Source organism: Ovis aries, chromosome 13 (assembly GCF_016772045.2).
Source record: "Ovis aries strain OAR_USU_Benz2616 breed Rambouillet chromosome 13, ARS-UI_Ramb_v3.0, whole genome shotgun sequence".
Taxonomy (NCBI): domain Eukaryota; kingdom Metazoa; phylum Chordata; class Mammalia; order Artiodactyla; family Bovidae; genus Ovis; species Ovis aries.
Window position 1 is genome coordinate 28,624,554 of NC_056066.1, and position 14,499 is coordinate 28,639,052.

Below are 14,499 nucleotides of genomic sequence, written 5' to 3' on the forward strand. Positions count from 1 at the left end.
AAATTATTCTAGGTTTCCAGTTGTCACACCGTTATGATATACTGGTCACAGCTACGATTTATTTGATACCAAGATGTGCAAGATCCTTAGATGAAATATTTGCATATAACCTAAGAGCATCCATCCTCCTATACACTGTAAAATCATCTCCGGATTACTTATAATACTTAGTACACTGCAAATACCGTGTAAATAGTTGTACACACAATATAGATGTTTTGCAAATAATTATCAGAATGCCACAAATTCAAGCATTTTGGAACCTTCTGGAATTTATCAAAAATTGGTTGAATCCACAGACACAGAACCTGCAGATACAGAGGGCCAACTCTATCTGAGTTCTGTGTGATCTTGGATAAATTATTGATGGTCTCTAAGCCTCAGTGTCCTCTGCAATAAAATACAGTCAATTAAAGTCCTCCATCCTGGGATGAGGATCCCATAAACGACATACAGAGAGCATTTATCACGTGCGTAAGAAACACCCACGTGTTAGTGACTGTTAGTGTGGGGTGGGTTCCAGTTCCAAGTCAACCACTAATGAGCTATGTGGTCTCAGGTAAGGTAGTTAACACATCTGAGTATTGGTTTATACACCAAAGAAAACGAGTCTAAAAGAGATGATCTCTTGATCTCTAAGGCTTCCTCAAGCTCAAATCCTTTGTGACAACGCAGGGTAGTTTCTAATTTCAAATTCTTTTAGGTTTCTAATTGTCACACCTTTATGATATACTGATCACAGCTACAATTTACTTAATACCAAGTGTCAGGTCACAGGCACAGCTCCTAATCTTGAGACTGTGCCTGTGGGGATCCTAGAACCTGCTTTATGAATATCTTTTTCATGCTATAGTTTCCAAGAACTATGGCTTTACCATATGGCTCATAGGGTAAAGAATTTGTCTGCAATGCAGGAGACCTAGGTTTGATCCCTGGGTTGGGAAGATCCCCCGGAAAAGGAAGTGGCAACCCACTTCAATATGCTTGCCTGGAGAATGCCATGGACAAAGAAGTTTTACAGGCTACAGTCCACGGGGTTGCAAAGAGTCAGACACAACTGACTAACACACTTACTTACTTACATGCTGGCAAAAGGCGAGCCTGCCTAGGGCAGGAGGAAACAATGTATTTCCATCCCAGGGGTCTTCAAATGTTGGGTATGTCCCCAGATCATACTGTTGTTGTTCCAGTGGCCCCTGGCAGTGACGGAGCACACATAAATTAAATTCATTTGCTATAACCACCCTCCTTTAAAAGGAACTCCCAATTACTTCCTGCTACACACGTTGCAATAATCCATCCTTTCCGATCTTAACAATGGAGTCGAAAGTTGCCAGCAGAGGTCCATTTTTCTTCCATCTAGGCAGAACAGAAACTCAACTATTTCAGACTTGTCATTTGCCTCCTGTATTTTTAAACTCATCAATGGCTTACACCTCTTAAAAGGAAAGATGAGGCATAAATGTCCTTATGTGTCAGGAAATTTTAGATGATTATTGAAGAAGTTAACCTATCATGGTGTACACCATCATGTGGAATTCTAATTTATAAACCCATGTCATAATCTCTTAATTTTTAGGTGATGGTCAAGCACCCAAGTTAGCAAATACAGACAGAATTTCTTATGTTGCTGCTAAACAAGACTTACAATAAAATCAACCTGGCACAGTAACATGGGCTTCCTTGGTAGCTCAACTGGTAAAGAATCTGCCTGCAATGCAGGAGACCCCAGTTTGACCCCTGGGTTGGGAAGACCCACTGGAGAAGGCATAGGCTACCCACTACAGTATTCTTGGGCTTCCCTGGTGGCTCAGCTGGTAAAGAATCCACCTGCAATGTGGGAGACCTGGGTTCAATCCCTGGGTTGGGAAGATCCTCTGGAGAAGGGAACGGCTACACACTCCAGTATTCTGGCCTGGAGAATTCCACTGACTGTATAGTCCACGGGGTCACAGAGTCGGACACCACTGAGTGACTTTCACTTTCACTTTTTCACTTTCACAGTAACATTCATAAAAGACTGTGCAAATGGCAATTACCTCTAATGTCTGGAAGTATTTGCTATGCTTGGATAAAGCCAAGCCAATCACTGCTTCTCTACTGATTATCTTGCCATCCTCAAGTGGACACCCTGGCTAGTTTAAGTTTCATCTCACACTCACTGATATGTTCATTAAGACAAAAAGAATCAGCAACCTCGCATGAAATAATCAATTCAGGCAACAGTTCCCAGTGGATGCTAACAGACCTTTGGAGAAAGACTGATGAGAAAATTTACAATGAAAGGATCAAGCTGCCACTACATGAACCCAATGATTAACCTCAGCATCACTACAAGGGAGAAAACCAGACATTGTCCTGAGATTATGGGACATAAAGTGTACAACACCGTCAACAAACTAATTTTGCCCTCCCCCACCAAAGCTGAACATGAGTCTATGAAAATTAATAAAAGGGTCTGACGCAGGATACAGCATGCTGGGGGCTGGTGCATGGGGATGACCCAGAGAGATGTTATGGGGAGGGAGGTGGGAGGGGGATTCATGTTTGGGAACGCATGTAAGAATTAAAGATTTTAAAATTTAAAAAAAAATAAAATAAAATAAATTTAAAAAAATAAATTTACAGAATATCAGCAAAAAAAAAGAAAAGAAAAGAAAATTAATAAAAGGAAACCTCATTTAAAATGGTATCTGGAGGCCAGAAGGGGAAGTTCTCAGGCCTCATCACTCTAGGTCAACTGCAGACCCAAAAGGAAAAGAGATACCTTTGTATCTCCAACAGAAAGAAGGTTATTACTGTATCACCCAGCCAGAGGAAGGAAGGATTTCTCTTTGCCCAGTAACAGCACAGCCAATGAGAGACTGTCACATGTCAGCCAATGAAAAGCCACAACACTTTGAACTCCCAGTTTCTGCCAATGGACTCTTTGTTTATAATGCTCCCCCACCCCAACTCTTACTTCTCATCTACCAAAGAATGTTTCTCTCCTTTGTTCTCTGGACTTACCTATGGTTCACCGTAAGTTGCACATCCCAAATAGCAATTCTTTACTGTTCCCAAATAAACCCATTCTGCTGTAAAATTAAGTGGTTGTTTTATTGTTTTATATCAACAAACTAACTCAAGCTTTAGTGCTAATTTCCAGGTTACAGAAATACAGAGACTAGTGGAAAATGTTTAAAGAGAAAAGTCTCAGTCAAATCCAGAATGTGGGACATTCTATAAGACAACTGACTTGCTTCTTCAACAAAGCAATAACTTAGGGAGAACAGGATGGGGGGAAGAAGAGCTGTTCTAGAGTTGAAACTACCTGAGGCATATCAAATGCAATGTGCGGGCTTTGTTCAGACCCTGGTGTGAAGAAATCAACTACTAAAAGGCATTCTTAAGCCAGAGGGGTGAAATCAATGTGGGGAAGATGGAGGGTCCTACAAATTCCTGGGCTGCCCCACCCCTTGCCTTCTAATTCTCTGAAACTGCAATTCAGCCACTCCCCAACTGAAAGGGCAGGGCCCATGAGCAGAAACTGAGCCACAGATGGCGGGGCCATACCCCACTCTGCACAGGAAAGGAAACTTTTGGTAAGAAGGCTCAGAAGATCTTGGTTGGTAGAACAAGAGGCAGTATGTATAGTAATCTAGAGAGAAATTTACAGGTTCCTGAGCACCATTTCTGCTGACAGGATTCTAGCAGTTGTGAGCTTCATCTGAAACCCATTCATGTGAAAAGGGTAAAATCAATGCTCTGAGCAGAGAGGTCAGCATTTGAAGCAAGCAGGGTACCTATGAAATGAGAGAGAAGGAAACAAGATGAACAGCCAAGTGGTAATGCAGATTTTGCATTCTTGAACAAGACTCCACCCTAGCAGTTAGTCCCTGGAGAGTTTTGGTTTTGTGTAGTTTGCAGGTCTTTTTTTTTTTTTTTTCCCCCAAATAATTGAGATACATGGGACTTCCCTAGCGGTCCAGTGGTTAGGGCTCTGTGTTTCCACTGCAGGGGGCACAAGTTCAATCCTGGGTCAGCACACTAAGATTCTGCAAGCCACACTGTGTGGCCAAATAATAATTATTTTATTATTATTATTGAGGTGGAACGTACATAAACCGCTCCAACCATTTATACCTCCTGCAATCTAAATTTTATTTGGTTTGGCTGCCCAGTACCACATCCCCTCTCAAGGATACTGCCAGTCGGAAGCAGCCTGGAATGCAAACACAAACAAGTGGGAGCCTGTTTCCAGCTTCTGAGCTCTGTGTGCTGGTAGCCTGCACAGCTGAAGCAAGCTGTCTAGCCAGGGCAGAGTGAAGTTAAACAGTGTGATGGCAACTAAAGACCAGGCTTCTTCACTGCATTTTTTAAAGTCTCTCCCTCTGCTCCCGAATCCTAGCACTCTCTTCTAGCTGAAGTCGTGAGAGTTTTTTTTAACTCCTTGGAATGGCCCAATGAGTCTGCAACAATGTCTGTCCCCATCTGCCAAGTTTTCAAGATCTGGCATTTCACTGGTTAATCGTCTTCAAAAAGAATACAGTCCCTCTGGTTTTAATGGCAGGAAGATATCAGAGTAACACAGATTCAAAGACAATCTTTTTAGATCAAAATTTAATCCTGTTGAATTTTTACTTAGATCAGGTTTTCTGAAATAAAAAGTCACCTTTGTTTGCTATTTTGAGCTAGTAAACTGGAACTATAACTTAAAATCCCTAAAAATGAAAGCTATACTATACTTACAGAGTTAGTTTAAAGATGCTATAATTCCATTTTAAAAAGTTAGTAAGCTGTGACACCAGTAAAAAGTGCCTTACCAGAAACCAAGGGCAGAATCTCATGCAAAGTTGGTCCTTAGTCCAATGAGGTTATCACTTATCATGATAAATTATATAACTAGCTCTTAACAAGCAACTTGATAACCTTTTAAAAAATAAGTACAGACAAAAAGATATGAAGTGTTTAAAACTCTTCTCAAAACTTTCAGCCATCTGTGATGTACAAAGAACTCCTCTGCAATGGGGAAGACAAAATCCTCCAGTATGAACTATATGTGAATTGGAGAAAATACTGTTTAAATACAGAATTGTTACCCCGAGGGGAAAATACATCAATATAAACATATAATGATATAAACATTTTGAAAAATGCATGATGCCTAATTAAATTACACTCATTAATACGAAGGTAACAGCCTTGGGAAACTTCATACCCAAAAAATTGCCCTTCTGGTAAACATAATATTGAAGACACAACTCAAACATACAAACTCTGCCTAATGACATGATTATGTGTTTTTAATTTGGTGCCATCCTCACATCATACCTAAGAAAGTTCCTTCAAAAATGGATCAATTTAAGACATCATCATTTCCATGCAAGGATGCCCAAATTAAAATGCAGAATAAATGTCCTCCTTAAAACTACAGTTTTAGATTGACCTGGCAAATGCATTATTCCCCCTGGGATTCCAAGCCCTTCCTAAGGCTGAGAAGTCAGAAGTTTTATCAACACAGCTAAGTGACTGTGGAGTCGTGGCCAACAGGAGGCAAGGCCGAAGTCTGATCCCAGCTCTTAGAACCTGGGGTGAGTTTTTTCATCTCTCTAGGCTTACTTCTCCTCCTTTGTAAAACACCAACACTAATGGTACCTCCCTCGTGGCATTTCTTGGAAGACCACAGAATATAATGAACAAAACCACACCTGGCACAATCAGAAAGGCGTGCCATTATTACGTTTCTCATCTGAAGGCCCATCTCCACGGAAATCATTCTCATTAGCACTGAGCACCTCTTTCTAACCAAGGCAAAGAATGTTCCTTAAGACCAGATGTGTTGTGCCACGATGGATGAGCCTCAGAAACTCTTGGCTAAATGAACAAAACTGGACACAAAAGGCCACGTTGTATTATGATTCTCTGTGTAGGAAATTTCTAGAAAAGGCATAACGTTAGAGACAGAAGATCAATGGTCACCTGAAACTAGGGGTGGAAACAGGAAGTGACTACAAAGTCAAAAACTGGATGGAGTGATGGCTGCTCAATTGTACAAACTTACTAAATTACAGAACTGTACACTTATCATGAGGGAACTGAATGGTATATAAGTGACAGCTCAGTAAGGCTGTAATGAAAAAAAAAGAGAAAGACACGTTTTCAATGTTTGCACAGCTCCTTTCTCACCAATCTACTCTGATAGTAAATTCAGATACTTTGCTGAGCACAGCAAAACAGCTGAGAATACAAGGCTGGGGCAAGGACCAGACCTGGATCCTAATCCTGACTCGGCTTCATCTTACAGCCAACTTGTTACTTCTCTAACCCTCAGTTTCCACATCTGTGAAATGGGAAGCCTAGAATGGCATTCATTTCAGAGGCTGTTTGTGCACATTGATAATCCTCTTCCAGGTCTCCCAGATCAATAAACAGTATCAACTTTCACCCAGGGGCTGAGGCTAAACACATACATGTCACTCATGACTTCTCTCCTGTCCTGTTATCAGCTCCAAACCATGATCAAGTCCTGATGGCTCCATCTTCAAAATATTTCAGGATCCATCCAACCACTTTTCACCAGCTCTATCCCAGTCCCCAGGACTCACAGAAACCTCCCATGGGTCCTCCTGCCTCCACTCTGGCCTCTGCAATCATGGCTACAGGCATATATTTACAAAACACAAGGCTGATCTCCACCACTTCCTGCTCAGGACCCTCCTCTAGTCCCCAGTGGCCTGCAGGTCCACATGATGACTGCCTCTGGCCCCTGGGTTGTTATCTGTACTTGCTTTTGCACAGACAGATGCAGGCCTACCTCTGCTCCTACCCCTTGACCTGATTTCTTTACAGCACCAACAGGGCTCTGAAGGACATCATTTCTGTGTCTGCCTTACACTCTGTCTTCCCGCTAGAAGAGAAGCCCCATGCAGGCAGAATTTTGCCCCTCCCATCCACACTCTCCAGAGTCTGGCACAGGGTCTGGCATGGAGAAAAATTCACTAAGCATTTGCTGAAGGAATAAAGAGCTCTCATAAAGCACTTAGCACAACACCTGCCAGGAAGGAAGTGTTCAAGAACTGTTAGTTGGTAATAATGAAAATATTTATTATAATTACATTTCACAGATGAGAATATGGAAGCCCTCCTAGGTTAACTGTCTCGGCCAGTCGGATGCTAAGTCTGACAGGGTAGTACACGCCCATGGTGACTCCCGCCACAAGCACAGAGTAACTGATGCTCCCTCGCTCCCATCCCACAGCAGGAAAACAAAGGGTGATTCGGCCAGTCCTGCTCTCCCTTCTGTGCCCTGCCCCCCTCACCTTCAAAGAGTCACCTGATCCTAGGGGGTGGCCAGCACGATACTGAACCCCAGAGCAGCCCCAGGAATGACGACTGATCATCCTGCATGTACCCGTAGGGAAACTGAAGACAGGCTTCCACCTCTCCCTCAACACCACTCTAAGTAGTAGGTAAGGCTGATTATCTTCATATAGATAAGGAAGTAGAAAAAAGACAAATAAATGACCTGCTAGGAAACCATTAATGGTGAACATGGGCCCAGGATTCCAAACATTTTAAGACACTAGGCCTCTCTCTTTCCAACACACTGCACTACTCTGGGCATCTGGGAAAAAATGAAAGGAAGACAAAGAACCTTGACCACAGCTTTACCTATTTTAAATGACATGACAATGTATGGGAACAGAACATTCAAAAGAAAGTGCTTCTATACATGTGTGTGTGTGTCTGACTCTTTGTGACCCCATGGACTATAGCCCACCAGGCTCTTCTGTCTATGGGGTTCTGGAGGCAAGAACACTTGAGTGGGTTGCCATTTCCTTCTCCAGGGGATCTTGCTGACTCAAGGATCCAACTCGCGTCTCCTGGATCTCCTGCATTGACAGGCAGATTCTTTACCACTGAGACACCTAGAAAGCCTCCTTCTATACATATCCACAATGGCATTAACTTCCTCCAGCACAAGGACATGTTCATACCTCTCTATGAGACACCCCAAAACAACTGATGACTTATACTGCAGGAGTTCATAACGTGACTGCATGGTTTTGTAAACTGATGAGCATGGATCACGCCCAGACGCCTGAAAAACCAGGATGAAATGTGAGTTTAACTTGAATGTTCACCGAGTGCACTCTGTGTTACATATACTAACAATGACACAGAAAAGCTGACAGCATGGGATCACAGCCTCTCTCCTAGATATGTGAATATGACACTTTACAAAGGGTGCCAGAATCTGTGTCCAAGAATAGAATAAAACACACCGTTTCTAATAGCAAAGCCAGGTTATCTTTAAAACACTCCTGAAGGCATGTGAAGGCATCCTGAAAGGTCAGATGAAAAGTGATAAAGTCTTTCACGCATCACCTCCTCTCACTGGTGTCCCTCATCAGCATCTTGGCGCCACTGTTATCACCAAATATCTGTGCGCGATGACACAAGAGCCTAAACACCCATGGCCAGCCATGTCTCACGGACTGCGTTTTAAGGCTTCAGGCCCTTGAGGTAGATCTTACCAAGTGCATCTCACAGACAAGAGCACTAGAGCTCCCAGGGGCTCCGTGACTTGTGGAGCTCATGAAGCTCTGTGTGTGTGTGTGTGAAGCTCTGTGTGCGTGTGTGTGAAGGTGTGTGTGTGTGTGTGTGTGTGTGTGTGTGTGTGTATTTAGTTGCTTAGTCATGTTGGACTCTTTGCAACCCTATGGACTGTGTGTGTGTGTGTGTGTGTGTGTGTGTGTGTGTATTTAGTTGCTCAGTCATGTCGGACTCTTTGCAACCCTATGGACTGTCCAGGCAAGAATACTGGAGTGGGTTGCCATGCCCTCCTCCAGGGGATCTTCCTAACTCAGGGTCTCCTGCATTGAGGGCAGATTCTTTACCATCTGAACCATCAGGGAAGCCCAGAATTCTGGAGTGGGTAGCCTATCCTTTCCCCTGCTTTTCTTCCTGACCCAGGAATTGAACCAGGGTCTCCTGCATTGCAGGTGAATTCTTTAGCAGCTGGTTCTAACTCAGATGTGTCTGACTTCAAAGCTCCAAACCATTCCCCTACAGCACATTCATTAACAGGCCCCGTTCCCCAATTTCACTCCTCTTGCCCAGGGCTGGTACCAAGCAGGGCTGTACCCCATAGATGCTTCACTATAATACCCTTGGCATTGACAACAGAAAAGAGAACAGAGAACAAGGTGCGAAAATCCTCCAAACAATGCATACCTACAACCCACCAGGATTTGGACAGCTGGTCTACCTGCACTTTTTTTTCCCTATGTCTTGCCTAGGCTCTACAATCCTTCATTTAAGACTTCTTCATGAAACTATTGCTAAGGGTTTATAATTCAGTAGCATATCCAGGAATAGAACTGCAGACAGCCCATACACAGGTCATGCTGTTTTCAAGGCTCTGAGGGTTGAGGGAGCTTTTTTTTTCACACTGAAGAACTCCAAGATTGTGCTGTCTATAAGAAACATCACTGTCACCAAACTGTGCCTCCTTCCCATCTCCCCAAGCACGCGAGGCACAGACTACAGCTACTGCTTTACAGTTGCTCTGATCAGCTGCTGGACCTTAAATGCAACCCTTGGTAGAACGGCAGAGTTCACAGAAGAGTTCACTCATGTCAAAGCAACAGTCCTTCTTTTTCTGCATCGCTCCCCATTTTCCTTCCTACAGTTCACCCGAGTCTGAAAGGTCTTCTTAAGTAAGTCTTCCCACAATTTCCGCACAAACCCCTCTCTTATGTTTTCAATAGTAACAGAACCTGGGGTGGGCACAGATGTAGTTGGTCCTGCCTCCCCCCACCACATAACACTAGCCCTCAGGTCCTGGGAATCCCTCGGACCTGCTGGGACACCTTGTCCCCAACTGGCCTCAGCGAGAACATTAAGAACAAGACCTTGGTTTCCCAGTCCCTCCTCAATTTTATACCAGAAAAGTGTCCGAAACCCTCAGCCAAATTCTAGACACAATTGAACAGTCTTCCAAATCTATTCCACCAAGCTCCTATCACCAAGCTCTCAGCCTGGGGTAAATCACACTCAGTTCCCACCAGGCCTCTCACCCCAAACACTTCACCCACAGTTCAGAAACTCAATCCCACAGTCTGAGCTGAGATTTACACCATTCTTTCTGAGACACCTTAATTCACAAAGCTTCCCTTCCCTTCTCTTAACATCATGGTCATTAAACTCAATGTTTGCGTGATTTTATGCAATTCTTTAAATATTTCCCTCTCCTACCCTGCCAGGTGGACAGGGGCACAATGGGACTTGTCAACTGCAGTATGCCCAATGCAAGGGCAGTGCCAGCACATGGGAAGAGCGAAGAAAATGTTTGTTCAATGAAGGAATGAATAGAAAACAAAGCATCCCCAAATCAGCCTTAGAAATAGCCTCTCGTCCATTCACTAGGACAAAGTGGCAGCGGACCAATGATTTTCTCTCTTTTACTGACAGGGTCCTGGAATCAGTAGCATCAGATGCGATAAAAGCGTGAATCCTTTTCAGCGGAGTTCCCTGGGTACATTGCATAAGGAAAGGTTTACAGTTCAGATGGATGGGGCCCAGCACTTCTTGCACGAGAAGGAGAAAGGGAGAAAGTGGTTTGCTTCGCAAACGAAGAGCAAAACTAGGCCAAGCTTGGACAAGGAAATTGTGTGAGGAAATGCAATGAAGTCTCCTCAGGCCATTCCAGCACTAAGTGGCCCCGGGCTGTGCACACAGACTCCTCTGTTGCACAGTTCTCTCCCTGCACAACGGGAGCCCAAAGTGAGATGCAAAAACGGGTCAGTGCTCACAGCTACTTTCTCCAGACTTAAAAAAGGCTGACAAGTTCCTATCTCTCAAGATATTCGGGGACTTCAAAAATGCCTCAAATCTAGACCTCACCCAACCAAACCTCCTGGCCCCTCTTCTCCAGACATTTTCACAGAGAATTCTGGAAGGAAAGGGCAGACAGGACATTAAGAAGATGAAGCCCTATGAGACTTCCCTGGCAGTCCAATGGTTAAGACTTTGCCTTCCAATGCAAGGGGTATAGACTGGGTTCCTGGCCAGAGAACTAAGATCCAACATGCCTCATGGCCAAAAAACCAAAACATAAACAGAAGCAATACTATAACAAATTCAACAAAGACTTTAAAAATGGTCCACATAAAAAAAATCTTAAAAAAAATATGAAGCCATATTATTAACTTACTATGTTCCCTCTTTTTAAAGAAGTCTTCCACACCTTAACTACTCCCCTCTAAATCAGTAAAAACTCTTTTCCATCTCTGTGAGATTTTAAACAATGAAGAAATCAAAGGAATGAATGAACAAATGACCACATGCATCCTACCACATACAGCTCAGGAACCAGACTTCTCAGAGCACTTCTCTCAAACTCAAACCAAGCCTACTTTTAAACACGTCAGGAATGGAATCTCCAGGCCACAGGGACAGACCACCACAAACAGCCATACAAGTCTGTAACCCTGGACCACTTCCAAACTTTTCTCTCCTCCCTGTGAGGCAAAAGAACTTTTCAGAGCAAAACGACTCAACTCTGACCTCACGTCCAGCTTGGCTGTGCTGCTCAGACTGTTCCAGGTCACAGGAGGGTTGAAAAATAAGACTGAGAGATTCTGATAGTCCCTATTTTAGTTTCTTTTGACTTCTGGATGGAGAAAGGTACCGTTATCACAACAGGTCACAAACTTGACACTCACAGGTCACTGTTGTTGACCTTGTGTCTATGGGTATTGGTTGTAGGACCCCTGAGGACACGAAAATCCACAGATGCTCACGTCCCTATATAAAACAGTGCAGTATGATGAATACAGTTGGCCCTCTGCATCTTGGGGTTTGGCACCTGCAGATTCAATACTTGATTGGTTGACCATGGGGATGTGAAACTCAGGGGTTTGGAGAGTCAACTGTACTGCATTGTAAACCCCCCAAACACATATGCAGAGTAACGAGCCCCACGTTAGAAACAGGAACACAGACTGCACCTGACAGCACGTAACCACAACTTCCTTCTCGTAAATTTTTCTAACTTCAAAAAACATTGCATCATCCTAATCATCAATCAAGCACTTCTGAACAGTCAATTCCAAGACCTCTTTTAAAATTTTCATACTGGAGAAATTAAATGTGGGAAAATTTTACAAGTGGAAAATAAAAGTATATAATGACAAAAACATTCAGCGGCCAAATGTGTGGTTGAACGCGTTTTTTGTTTGTTTTTTCCCAGAACACAGGCACTTAAAAACTACTCTCTACACTCACAGGAAAATCCTTCTTGTTTTACTTTCCCAATGTAAGGTCTTTTAGAAGCAAGCATGTCACCAGCTACAAAACCATAACTATTCCTGATTCTACAACGAGTTCTTTTCTGTTACAATTTTTCATGGATCTTAGAACACAATTTTATTTTTTTAACATTTTTTAAAATGAAAGGTTGCTTTTATTTTTTAAAAAAGTCAACCCAAAGCTACTCCTGAAATCCAAGGAACAGAGTACATTAAACACTTTCATCAGTCCATTCTTTCCTATTTCAGTGGAACTTGCATTGTTTTTTCCTACTTCTTCCCTCCCCCTTCTGCACAGGTGGTTATTTGCAAGGCTATAAGGAAATATATTTCAAACAATTTGTTGGCAAAACACTATTGTAGACTAAGGTTATTAGAGATCATATTTTAGACCAATGGCAGTGGTCAAGATTAATAATCAGTAACTCCTTCATTCATTCACATTCATCTACACACACACACACACACACACACACACACACACACTTCACACCAGGGCTGCCAAGCCATAAATGAAGCAAACAAGCCTTTATTCTAGGGTATGTCTGGGTGGTTGGGTACGAGTGACTCTTTTTTCCCTATGTTTCTTTTCAATTTGTTAATAAACATATATAATTTTACACCTAAAAGCTTTAAACTGGAAACTACTAGCATTAAGAAATCTCTAGACATGCACCTCAGATACTATCTCAACTTAAAGCAATTTGTACAGCTGAAATCTCCAACGTGATGAAAGGGGGACACGGTCCGAACAGAAACTAAGTACCTGTTGGCAAGTTAAAAATATAAAGCCTAACAGGCCTTATTCCAATTTTCTATATTCGTCTTGAATATCACACTCATTCTCATCAAAGAACTTTGCTCTACTGTCACTGACTCAAGTCTTCCCGCAAAAGGCAGGCTATGGTATCTTACTACAGAGAAGATCTGCCATTTATCCTCTATGGGATTCCTCTTCATATTTCAGAAGGACTGACTGTTACCATTCCCTATAAAGCTCGTCAAAACTTGGCCAGAGGCATCCACGCTATTCCAGAGAGGACCCGAAGATGCTCGGGGAAGGAGTTATGAGAATCAAAATTTTAGGACTCCTTGGGTACAGACGCCACCCAACATACTGGGTTCACTGGAGCAGTAAGAGCGGAGCGGAGAGGAGACAGAAATGGAAAAGTTACTTGCAGGCTGTTTGGGAAACAGTGCCCCGATCACCCTTCAACCAGCGGCGCAACACCCCCCCTCACCCCCCGCGGCCCCTCCTTTGTTTGTCCAGGCAGAGGCTCCGCGGCGGCCAGGGCTGCGAGGGGCGAGCCGGGCGCCCCGGGCTCGGCATCTGGCCGCGCGCGGCGCAGCCGGTGGGCAGCGCATCCCTCCAAGCAGGGTCTCTCCATTTTCAGGGCCGAGGAAGCAACAATAAGCCGAGCGGAGCGGCCGCCCAGGCTCGCCTCCCTGGCGGCGCCCCCCGTATCCCCTGCACCCCCGGGCACTGGGGACTCCTCGCACGCGGGCCCTGCCACGCCCCGACCCCGCACCCCGGACCTGTCCCCTGCACCGCGCGGGGTGGCCGGGGCTCCCCGCAAGCCCACCGCCCTGCGCACCGTAACCCCCCAACCCCCGCACGCCAGGACCCCCACCCCAGCGCCAGCCGCCGGGAGGGGAAGCCTGGCGGCCCTTCCCACCCCGGGAAAGCCTCGCGCCGGGGGTCAGAGCAAGGTGGGCGGCCGCGCCGTAGCCCTGGCGGGCACCCCGCCTCCCCTCAGCTCCCAGTCTTTGTGTGCAAAGTAAGTGCTGGAGGCGAACCCACCTCGGCGCGCGCACAAAGGCGCGCGGCTCCCTCCCCGGCGCTCGCTCCGGGCGGCCGCGGCGGCACCCAGCGGCCCAACAGCTGAGAGCGGCCCGGGCGGCGGTTCTGACGGCGGCTGCTACCCGTCCGGCGCTGGGCGGCTCTTTCACACCCCGCGGCCCGGAGCTTCCGAATTAAGCGGCGGGGCGGGGCGGGGGCGGGGCGAGGTTGCCGAGGCCACGCCCTCGGACACGCCCCGCCGCGCTGGCTGGAGCTCCGCGCTCCGGACCGGGGCCCACTAGGGCTATACCGGGAAAAAGTCAGCGGGTTTGGTTCCGGAGGTTTTCCTTCTGTGGTTTTAGTTTGGTTCGCTTTGGGAACTCTCGAAGGAGAGAGAATACTGTATTGGAACAAAAAACTGAG

At 45.0% G+C, this 14,499-nt stretch overlaps 1 protein-coding gene across 2 annotated transcripts in view; it reads right to left on the reverse strand.

Moving 5' to 3' along the window:
• Window positions 1-14,244, reverse strand: part of FAM107B (family with sequence similarity 107 member B) — a 73,057-nt gene extending 58,813 nt beyond the window's left edge. For both annotated transcript variants that reach the window (XM_027976651.2, XM_042230569.1), the window contains exon 1: window positions 14,098-14,244. The gene's annotated coding sequence lies outside the window, so the exon portion shown is untranslated. The remainder of the gene's footprint in view (window positions 1-14,097) is intronic.
• Window positions 14,245-14,499: the final 255 nt, after the last annotated feature.